The sequence below is a fragment of the Petromyzon marinus genome, chromosome 75, assembly GCF_048934315.1.
Source record: "Petromyzon marinus isolate PM22_M1 ecotype Great Lakes invasive population chromosome 75, UKy_Petmar_22M1.pri1.0, whole genome shotgun sequence".
Taxonomy (NCBI): Eukaryota; Metazoa; Chordata; class Hyperoartia; order Petromyzontiformes; family Petromyzontidae; genus Petromyzon; species Petromyzon marinus.
Window position 1 is genome coordinate 5,129,368 of NC_133741.1, and position 11,067 is coordinate 5,140,434.

At 58.7% G+C, this 11,067-nt stretch overlaps 1 long non-coding RNA gene across 1 annotated transcript in view; it reads left to right on the forward strand.

The window, feature by feature from the left end:
• The window catches only part of LOC142907149 (uncharacterized), a 33,495-nt gene that overhangs the window by 18,057 nt on the left and 4,371 nt on the right, over positions 1 to 11,067 (forward strand). Inside the window, exon 4 of the long non-coding RNA XR_012930841.1 lies at positions 9,923 to 9,974. This is a non-coding gene — a long non-coding RNA (uncharacterized LOC142907149). The remainder of the gene's footprint in view (positions 1 to 9,922; positions 9,975 to 11,067) is intronic.

Here is an 11,067-nt window from a genome sequence, read left to right on the forward strand (position 1 = left end):
GTGGGTGGTGGGTGGTAGTGGGTGGTGGAGAAACTGTAAGGTGGGTGGTGGTAGTGGGTGGTAGTGGGTGGTAGTGTGGGTGGTAGTGGGTGGTGGAGAAACTGTAAGGTGGGTGGTGGTAGTGGGTGGTAGTGTGGGTGGTAGTGGGTGGTAGTGGGTGGTGGAGAAACTGTAAGGTGGGTGGTGGTAGTGGGTGGTAGTGGGTGGTAGTGTGGGTGGTAGTGGGTGGTGGAGAAACTGTAAGGTGGGTGGTGGTAGTGGGTGGTAGTGTGGGTGGTAGTGGGTGGTAGTGGGTGGTGGAGAAACTGTAAGGTGGGTGGTGGTAGTGGGTGGTAGTGGGTGGTAGTGTGGGTGGTAGTGGGTGGTGGAGAAACTGTAAGGTGGGTGGTGGTAGTGGGTGGTAGTGTGGGTGGTAGTGGGTGGTAGTGGGTGGTGGAGAAACTGTAAGGTGGGTGGTGGTAGTGGGTGGTAGTGTGGGTGGTAGTGGGTGGTAGTGGGTGGTGGAGAAACTGTAAGGTGGGTGGTGGTAGTGGGTGGTAGTGTGGGTGGTAGTGGGTGGTAGTGGGTGGTGGAGAAACTGTAAGGTGGGTGGTGGTAGTGGGTGGTAGTGGGTGGTAGTGTGGGTGGTAGTGGGTGGTAGTGTGGGTGGTAGTAGTGGTGGTAGTAGTGGTGGAGAAACTGTAAGGTGGGTGGTGGTAGTGGGTGGTAGTGTGGGTGGTGTGGGTGGTAGTGTGGGTGGTAGTGTGGGTGGTAGTGGGTGGTAGTGGGTGGTAGTGTGGGTGGTAGTGTGGGTGGTAGTGGGTGGTGGTAGTGGTGGGTGGTGGGTGGTAGTGGGTGGTGGAGAAACTGTAAGGTGGGTGGTGGTAGTGGGTGGTAGTGGGTGGTAGTGTGGGTGGTAGTGGGTGGTGGAGAAACTGTAAGGTGGGTGGTGGTAGTGGGTGGTAGTGTGGGTGGTAGTGGGTGGTAGTGGGTGGTGGAGAAACTGTAAGGTGGGTGGTGGTAGTGGGTGGTAGTGGGTGGTAGTGTGGGTGGTAGTGGGTGGTGGAGAAACTGTAAGGTGGGTGGTGGTAGTGGGTGGTAGTGTGGGTGGTAGTGGGTGGTAGTGGGTGGTGGAGAAACTGTAAGGTGGGTGGTGGTAGTGGGTGGTAGTGGGTGGTAGTGTGGGTGGTAGTGGGTGGTGGAGAAACTGTAAGGTGGGTGGTGGTAGTGGGTGGTAGTGTGGGTGGTAGTGGGTGGTAGTGGGTGGTGGAGAAACTGTAAGGTGGGTGGTGGTAGTGGGTGGTAGTGTGGGTGGTAGTGGGTGGTAGTGGGTGGTGGAGAAACTGTAAGGTGGGTGGTGGTAGTGGGTGGTAGTGTGGGTGGTAGTGGGTGGTAGTGGGTGGTGGAGAAACTGTAAGGTGGGTGGTGGTAGTGGGTGGTAGTGGGTGGTAGTGTGGGTGGTAGTGGGTGGTGGAGAAACTGTAAGGTGGGTGGTGGTAGTGGGTGGTAGTGGGTGGTAGTGTGGGTGGTAGTGGGTGGTGGAGAAACTGTAAGGTGGGTGGTGGTAGTGGGTGGTAGTGTGGGTGGTAGTGGATGGTAGTGGGTGGTGGAGAAACTGTAAGGTGGGTGGTGGTAGTGGGTGGTAGTGGGTGGTAGTGTGGGTGGTAGTGGGTGGTGGAGAAACTGTAAGGTGGGTGGTGGTAGTGGGTGGTAGTGTGGGTGGTAGTGGGTGGTAGTGGGTGGTGGAGAAACTGTAAGGTGGGTGGTGGTAGTGGGTGGTAGTGTGGGTGGTAGTGGGTGGTAGTGGGTGGTGGAGAAACTGTAAGGTGGGTGGTGGTAGTGGGTGGTAGTGTGGGTGGTAGTGGGTGGTAGTGGGTGGTGGAGAAACTGTAAGGTGGGTGGTGGTAGTGGGTGGTAGTGTGGGTGGTAGTGGGTGGTAGTGGGTGGTGGAGAAACTGTAAGGTGGGTGGTAGTAGTGGGTGGTAGTGGGTGGTAGTGGGTGGTAGTGTGGGTGGTAGTGGGTGGTGGAGAAACTGTAAGGTGGGTGGTGGTAGTGGGTGGTAGTGGGTGGTAGTGTGGGTGGTAGTGGGTGGTGGAGAAACTGTAAGGTGGGTGGTGGTAGTGGGTGGTAGTGTGGGTGGTAGTGGGTGGTAGTGGGTGGTGGAGAAACTGTAAGGTGGGTGGTGGTAGTGGGTGGTAGTGTGGGTGGTAGTGGGTGGTAGTGGGTGGTGGAGAAACTGTAAGGTGGGTGGTGGTAGTGGGTGGTAGTGTGGGTGGTAGTGGGTGGTAGTGGGTGGTGGAGAAACTGTAAGGTGGGTGGTGGTAGTGGGTGGTAGTGTGGGTGGTAGTGGGTGGTAGTGGGTGGTGGAGAAACTGTAAGGTGGGTGGTGGTAGTGGGTGGTAGTGTGGGTGGTAGTGGGTGGTAGTGGGTGGTGGAGAAACTGTAAGGTGGGTGGTAGTAGTGGGTGGTAGTGGGTGGTAGTGGGTGGTAGTGTGGGTGGTAGTAGTGGTGGAGAAACTGTAAGGTGGGTGGTAGTAGTGGGTCGTAGTGTGGGTGGTAGTGGGTGGTAGTAGTGGGTGGGTGGTAGTGGGTGGGTGGTAGTGGGTGGTAGTGTGGGTGGTAGTGGGTGGTAGTGGGTGGTGGTAGTGGTGGGTGGTGGGTGGTATTGGGTGGTAGTGGGTGGCAGTGGTGTGGGTGGTGGTGGTGGTGGAGAAACTGTAAGGTGGGTGGTAGTGGGTGGTAGTGTGGGTGGTGTGGGTGGTAGTGGGTGGTAGTGTGGGTGGTAGTAGTGGTGGAGAAACTGTAAGGTGGGTGGTAGTAGTGGGTGGTAGTGTGGGTGGTAGTGGGTGGTAGTAGTGGGTGGGTGGTAGTGGGTGGGTGGTAGTGTGGGTGGTAGTGGGTGGTAGTGGGTGGTGGTAGTGGTGGGTGGTGGGTGGTAGTGGGTGGTAGTGGGTGGCAGTGGTGTGGGTGGTGGTGGTGGTGGTGGAGAAACTGTAAGGTGGGTGGTAGTGGGTGGTAGTGTGGGTGGTGTGGGTGGTAGTGGGTGGTAGTGTGGGTGGTAGTAGTGGTGGAGAAACTGTAAGGTGGGTGGTAGTAGTGGGTGGTAGTGTGGGTGGTAGTGGGTGGTAGTAGTGGGTGGGTGGTAGTGGGTGGGTGGTAGTGGGTGGTAGTGTGGGTGGTAGTGGGTGGTAGTGGGTGGTGGTAGTGGTGGGTGGTGGGTGGTAGTGGGTGGCAGTGGTGTGGGTGGTGGTGGTGGTGGTGGTGGAGAAACTGTAAGGTGGGTGGTAGTGGGTGGTAGTGTGGGTGGTGTGGGTGGTAGTGGGTGGTAGTGTGGGTGGTAGTAGTGGTGGAGAAACTGTAAGGTGGGTGGTAGTAGTGGGTGGTAGTGTGGGTGGTAGTGGGTGGTAGTAGTGGGTGGGTGGTAGTGGGTGGGTGGTAGTGGGTGGTAGTGTGGGTGGTAGTGGGTGGTAGTGGGTGGTGGTAGTGGTGGGTGGTGGGTGGTAGTGGGTGGTAGTGGGTGGCAGTGGTGTGGGTGGTGGTGGTGGTGGAGAAACTGTAAGGTGGGTGGTAGTGGGTGGTAGTGTGGGTGGTGTGGGTGGTAGTGGGTGGTCGTGTGGGTGGTAGTAGTGGTGGAGAAACTGTAAGGTGGGTGGTAGTAGTGGGTGGTAGTGTGGGTGGTAGTGGGTGGTAGTAGTGGGTGGGTGGTAGTGGGTGGGTGGTAGTGGGTGGTAGTGTGGGTGGTAGTGGGTGGTAGTGGGTGGTGGTAGTGGTGGGTGGTGGGTGGTAGTGGGTGGTAGTGGGTGGCAGTGGTGTGGGTGGTGGTGGTGGTGGAGAAACTGTAAGGTGGGTGGTAGTGGGTGGTAGTGTGGGTGGTGTGGGTGGTAGTGGGTGGTAGTGTGGGTGGTAGTAGTGGTGGAGAAACTGTAAGGTGGGTGGTAGTAGTGGGTGGTAGTGTGGGTGGTAGTGGGTGGTAGTAGTGGGTGGGTGGTAGTGGGTGGGTGGTAGTGGGTGGTAGTGTGGGTGGTAGTGGGTGGTAGTGGGTGGTGGTAGTGGTGGGTGGTAGTGGGTGGTAGTGGGTGGCAGTGGTGTGGGTGGTGGTGGTGGTGGAGAAACTGTAAGGTGGGTGGTAGTGGGTGGTAGTGTGGGTGGTGTGGGTGGTAGTGGGTGGTAGTGGGTGGTAGTGTGGGTGGTAGTAGTGGTGGAGAAACTGTAAGGTGGGTGGTAGTAGTGGGTGGTAGTGTGGGTGGTAGTGGGTGGTAGTAGTGGGTGGGTGGTAGTGGGTGGGTGGTAGTGGGTGGTAGTGTGGGTGGTAGTGGGTGGTAGTGGGTGGTGGTAGTGGTGGGTGGTGGGTGGTAGTGGGTGGTAGTGGGTGGCAGTGGTGTGGGTGGTGGTGGTGGTGGAGAAACTGTAAGGTGGGTGGTAGTGGGTGGTAGTGTGGGTGGTGTGGGTGGTAGTGGGTGGTAGTGTGGGTGGTAGTAGTGGTGGAGAAACTGTAAGGTGGGTGGTAGTAGTGGGTGGTAGTGTGGGTGGTAGTGGGTGGTAGTAGTGGGTGGGTGGTAGTGGGTGGGTGGTAGTGGGTGGTAGTGTGGGTGGTAGTGGGTGGTAGTGGGTGGTGGTAGTGGTGGGTGGTGGGTGGTAGTGGGTGGTAGTGGGTGGCAGTGGTGTGGGTGGTGGTGGTGGAGAAACTGTAAGGTGGGTGGTAGTGGGTGGTAGTGTGGGTGGTGTGGGTGGTAGTGGGTGGTAGTGTGGGTGGTAGTAGTGGTGGAGAAACTGTAAGGTGGGTGGTAGTAGTGGGTGGTAGTGGGTGGTAGTAGTGGGTGGGTGGTAGTGGGTGGGTGGTAGTGGGTGGTAGTGTGGGTGGTAGTGGGTGGTAGTGGGTGGTGGTAGTGGTGGGTGGTGGGTGGTAGTGGGTGGTAGTGGGTGGCAGTGGTGTGGGTGTTGGTGGTGGAGAAACTGTAAGGTGGGTGGTAGTGGGTGGTAGTGTGGGTGGTGTGGGTGGTAGTGGGTGGTAGTGTGGGTGGTAGTAGTGGTGGAGAAACTGTAAGGTGGGTGGTAGTAGTGGGTGGTAGTGTGGGTGGTAGTGGGTGGTAGTAGTGGGTGGGTGGTAGTGGGTGGGTGGTAGTGGGTGGTAGTGGGTGGTAGTGGGTGGTGGTAGTGGTGGGTGGTAGTGGGTGGTAGTGGGTGGCAGTGGTGTGGGTGGTGGTGGTGGTGGTGGTGGAGAAACTGTAAGGTGGGTGGTAGTGGATGGTAGTGTGGGTGGTGTGGGTGGTAGTGGGTGGTAGTGTGGGTGGTAGTAGTGGTGGAGAAACTGTAAGGTGGGTGGTAGTAGTGGGTGGTAGTGTGGGTGGTAGTGGGTGGTAGTAGTGGGTGGGTGGTAGTGGGTGGTAGTGTGGGTGGTAGTGGGTGGTAGTGGGTGGTGGTAGTGGTGGGTGGTGGGTGGTAGTGGGTGGTAGTGGGTGGCAGTGGTGTGGGTGGTGGTGGTGGTGGTGGTGGTGGAGAAACTGTAAGGTGGGTGGTAGTGGGTGGTAGTGGGTGGTAGTGTGGGTGGTGTGGGTGGTAGTGGTGTGGGTGGTAGTGTGGGTGGTGGTAGTGGGTGGTAGTGGGTGGCAGTGGTGTGGGTGGTGGTGGTGGTGGTGGAGAAACTGTAAGGTGGGTGGTAGTGGGTGGTAGTGGGTGGTAGTGTGGGTGGTGTGGGTGGTAGTGGTGTGGGTGGTAGTGTGGGTGGTGGTAGTGGGTGGTAGTGGGTGGTAGTGTGGGTGGTAGTAGTGGTGGAGAAACTGTAAGGTGGGTGGTAGTAGTGGGTGGTAGTGGGTGGTAGTGGGTGGGTGGTAGTGTGGGTGGTAGTGGGTGGTGGTGGTGTGGGTGGTAGTGTGGGTGGTGGGTGGTAGTGTGGGTGGTGGAGAAACTGTAAGGTGGGTGGTGGTAGTGTGGGTGGTAGTGGGTGGGGTGGGTGGAGAAACTGTAAGGTGGGTGGTGGTAGTGTGGATGGTAGTGGGTGGGGTGGGTGGAGAAACTGTAAGGTGGGTGGTAGTGTGGGTGGAGAAACTGTAAGGTGGGTGGTGGTAGTGTGGGTGGAGAAACTGTAAGGTGGGTGGTAGTAGTGGGTGGTAGTGGGTGGTAGTGGGTGGGTGGTAGTGTGGGTGGTAGTGGGTGGTGGTGGTGTGGGTGGTAGTGTGGGTGGTGGTGGTGGGTGGTAGTGTGGGTGGTGGAGAAACTGTAAGGTGGGTGGTGGTAGTGTGGGTGGTAGTGGGTGGGGTGGGTGGAGAAACTGTAAGGTGGGTGGTGGTAGTGTGGGTGGTAGTGGGTGGGGTGGGTGGAGAAACTGTAAGGTGGGTGGTAGTGTGGGTGGAGAAACTGTAAGGTGGGTGGTGGTAGTGTGGGTGGAGAAACTGTAAGGTGGGTGGTAGTAGTGGGTGGTAGTGGGTGGGTGGTAGTGTGGGTGGTAGTGGGTGGTGGTGGTGTGGGTGGTAGTGTGGGTGGTGGTGGGTGGTAGTGTGGGTGGTGGAGAAACTGTAAGGTGGGTGGTGGTAGTGTGGGTGGTAGTGGGTGGGGTGGGTGGAGAAACTGTAAGGTGGGTGGTGGTAGTGTGGGTGGTAGTGGGTGGGGTGGGTGGAGAAACTGTAAGGTGGGTGGTAGTGTGGGTGGAGAAACTGTAAGGTGGGTGGTGGTAGTGTGGGTGGAGAAACTGTAAGGTGGGTGGTAGTGGGTGGTAGTGGGTGGGTGGTAGTGTGGGTGGTAGTGGGTGGTGGTGGTGTGGGTGGTAGTGTGGGTGGTGGTGGTGGGTGGTAGTGTGGGTGGTGGAGAAACTGTAAGGTGGGTGGTGGTAGTGTGGGTGGTAGTGGGTGGGGTGGGTGGAGAAACTGTAAGGTGGGTGGTGGTAGTGTGGGTGGTAGTGGGTGGGGTGGGTGGAGAAACTGTAAGGTGGGTGGCAGTGTGGGTGGAGAAACTGTAAGGTGGGTGGTGGTAGTGTGGGTGGAGAAACTGTAAGGTGGGTGGTAGTAGTGGGTGGGTGGTAGTGTGGGTGGTAGTGGGTGGTGGTGGTGTGGGTGGTAGTGTGGGTGGTGGTGGTGGGTGGTAGTGTGGGTGGTGGAGAAACTGTAAGGTGGGTGGTGGTAGTGTGGGTGGTAGTGGGTGGGGTGGGTGGAGAAACTGTAAGGTGGGTGGTGGTAGTGTGGATGGTAGTGGGTGGGGTGGGTGGAGAAACTGTAAGGTGGGTGGTAGTGTGGGTGGAGAAACTGTAAGGTGGGTGGTAGTAGTGGGTGGTAGTGGGTGGGTGGTAGTGTGGGTGGTAGTGGGTGGTGGTGGTGTGGGTGGTAGTGTGGGTGGTGGTGGTGGGTGGTAGTGTGGGTGGTGGAGAAACTGTAAGGTGGGTGGTGGTAGTGTGGGTGGTAGTGGGTGGGGTGGGTGGAGAAACTGTAAGGTGGTTGGTGGTAGTGTGGGTGGAGAAACTGTAAGGTGGGTGGTAGTAGTGGGTGGGTGGTAGTGGGTGGTGGTGGTGTGGGTGGTAGTGTGGGTGGTGGTGGTGGGTGGTAGTGTGGGTGGTGGAGAAACTGTAAGGTGGGTGGTGGTAGTGTGGGTTGTAGTGGGTGGGGTGGGTGGAGAAACTGTAAGGTGGGTGGTGGTAGTGTGGGTGGTAGTGGGTGGGGTGGGTGGAGAAACTGTAAGGTGGGTGGTAGTGTGGGTGGAGAAACTGTAAGGTGGGTGGTGGTAGTGTGGGTGGAGAAACTGTAAGGTGGGTGGTGTGGATGGTAGTAGTGGTGTGGGTGGTAGTGTGGGTGGTGGTGTGGGTGTAGTGTGGGTGGTGGTGGTGGTGGTGGAGAAACTGTAAGGTGGGTGGTGTGGGTGGGTGGGTGGTAGTGTGGGTGGTGGTGTGGGTGGTGGTGTGGGTGGTGGTGGTGGTGGTAGTAGTGGTGGAGAAACTGTAAGGTGGGTGGTGTGGGTGGGTGGTGTGGGTGGTGGAGAAACTGTAAGGTGGGTGGTAGTGTGGGTGGTGTGGGTGGTAGTGTGGGTGGTGTGGGTGGTGGTGGTGGTAGTGGTAGTAGTGGAGGTGGTGGTGGTGGGTGGTGGGTGGTGGTAGTGGGTGATGGTGGTGGTGGTGATGGTGGCGGGTGGTGGTGGGTGGGTGGTAGTGGGTGGTAGTGGGTGGGTGGTAGTGGGTGGGTGGTAGTAAGTGGTAGTGGGTGGTAGTGATTGAGTGGTAGTGGGTGGTATTGGGTGGGTGGTAGTGTGGGTGGTAGTGGGTGGTGGTGGTGTGGGTGGTAGTGGGTGATGGTGGTGGTGGTGATGGTGGCGGGTGGTGGTGGGTGGGTGGTAGTGGGTGGTAGTGGATGGGTGGTAGTAAGTGGTAGTGGGTGGTAGTGATTGAGTGGTAGTGGGTGGTATTGGGTGGGTGGTAGTGGGCGGGTGGTAGTGAGTGGGTGGGTGGTAGTGGGCGGGTGGTAGTGGGTGGGTGGTGGTAGTGGGTGAGTGGTAGTGGGTGGGTGGTAGTGGGCGGGTGGTAGTGGGTGGTAGTGGGCGGGTGGTGGGTGGTAGTGGGTGGGTGGTGGTAGTGGGTGGGTGGTAGTGGGCGGGTGGTAGTGAGTGGGTGGTAGTGGGCAGGTGGTAGTGAGTGGGTGGTAGTGGGCGGGTGGTAGTGGGTGGGTGGTGGTGGGTGGGTGGTAGTGGGTGGGTGGTAGTGGGTGGGTGGTAGTAGTGGGTGGGTGGTAGTGGGTGGTAGTGGGTGAGTGGTAGTGGGTGGGTGGTAGTGGGTGAGTGGTAGTGGGTGGGTGGTAGTGGGTGGGTGGTAGTGGGTGAGTGGTATTGGGTGGGTGGTAGTGGGTGGTAGTGGGTGGTAGTGGTTGGTAGTGGGTGAGTGGTAGTAGGTGAGTGGTAGTGGGTGGGTGGTAGTGGGTGGGTGGTGGTAGTGGGTGGGTGGTAGTGGGTGGTAGTGGGTGGGTAGTGGTAGTGGGTGGGTGGTAGTGGGTGGGTGGTAGTGGGTGGGTGGTAGTAGTGGGTGGGTGGTAGTGGGTGGTAGTGGGTGAGTGGTAGTGGGTGGGTGGTAGTGGGTGAGTGGTAGTGGGTGGGTGGTAGTGGGTGGGTGGTAGTGGGTGAGTGGTATTGGGTGGGTGGTAGTGGGTGGTAGTGGGTGGTAGTGGTTGATAGTGGGTGAGTGGTAGTAGGTGAGTGGTAGTGGGTGGGTGGTAGTGGGTGGGTGGTGGTAGTGGGTGGGTGGTAGTGGGTGGTAGTGGGTGGGTAGTGGTAGTGGGTGGGTGGTAGTGGGTAAGTGGTAGTGGGTGGGTGGTAGTGGGTGGTAGTGGGTGAGTGGTGGTAGTGGGTGGGTGGTAGTGGGTGGGTGGTAGTGGGTGAGTGGTAGTGGGTGGGTGGTGGTAGTGGGTGGTGGTAGTGGGTGAGTGGTAGTGGGTGGGTGGTGGTAGTGGGTGAGTGGTAGTGGGTGAGTGGTAGTGGGTGGGTGGTAGTAGTGGGTGGTGGTAGTGGGTGGTGGTAGTGGGTGGGTGGTAGTGAGTGGGTGAGTGGTAGTGGGTGGTAGTGGGTGAGCGGGTGGTAGTGGGTGAGTGGTAGTGGGTGAGTGGTAGTGGGTGAGTGGTAGTGGGTGGGTGGTGGTAGTGGGTGGGTGGTAGTGGGTGGTAGTGGGTGGTAGTGGGTGAGTGGTAGTGGGTGATAGTGGGTGAGTGGTAGTGGGTGAGTGGTAGTGGGTGGGTGGTGGTAGTGGGTGAGTGGTAGTGGGTGGGTGGTGGTAGTGGGTGGTGGTAGTGGGTGGTAGTGGGTGAGTGGTAGTGGGTGGGTGGTAGTGGGTGGGTAGTGGTAGTGGGTGGGTGGTGGTAGTGGGTGGGTGGTAGTGGGTGGTAGTGGGTGGTAGTGGGTGGGTGGTAGTGGGTGGTAGTGGGTGGTAGTGGGTGGGTCTCAGCTCCGCTGTACCCTGAGTGTGTCTCCCCCCCACCCCAGATGTGGGCTATCCTCATCGCTGTTTTTCTCATCATCATCGTCATCATTATCGGTGAGCTGCTCCAACACACAGCTACAGGCAAAGCTGCCCAATGCAACGGGGTAGCCTCTGGGGGCAAGTGGTGTGAGAAGCAGCAGCTGATCGCTCACTCACTCACCCACTCACTCACTGACTCACTCACTCACCCACTCACTCACTCACTCACCCACCCACTCACTCACTCACACACTCACTCACTCACCACTCATCCACTCATCCACTCACTCACACACCCACTCACTCACTCACTCGCTCACTCACTCACCACTCACTCACTCATCCACTCATCCACTCACTCACACACCCACTTACTCACTCGCTCACACACTCACTCACCCACTCACCCACTCACCCACCCACCCACTCACTCACTCACCCACCCACCCACTCACACACTCACTCACCCACTAACTCACTCACTCATCCACTCATCCACTCACTCACTCGCTCACCCACTCACTCGCTCACTCACTCACTCACCCACTCACTCACCCACTCACTCACCCACCCACTCACTCACTCACTCACCCACTCACTCACTCACCTACTCACTCACCCACTCACCCACTCACTCACCCACTCATCCACTCACCCACCCACCCACTCACTCACTCACCCACCCACCCACTCACACACTCACTCACCCACTAACTCACTCACTCATCCACTCATCCACTCACTCACTCGCTCACCCACTCACTCGCTCACTCACTCACTCACCCACTCACTCACCCACTCACTCACCCACCCACTCACTCACTCACTCACCCACTCACTCACTCACCTACTCACTCACCCACTCACCCACTCACTCACCCACTCACCCACTCACCCACCCACCCACTCACCCACCCACTCACCCACCCACCCACCCACTCACTCACTCACCCACTCACTCACCCACTCACTCACCCACCCACTCACCCACCCACTCACTCAACCACCCACTCACCCACCCACTCACTCACTCACCCACCCACTCACTCACTCACCCACCCACTCACCCACCCACTCACTCACCCACCCACTCACTCACCCACCCACTCACTCACCCACCCACTCTCTCACCCACCCACTCACTCACCCACTCACTCACTCACCCACT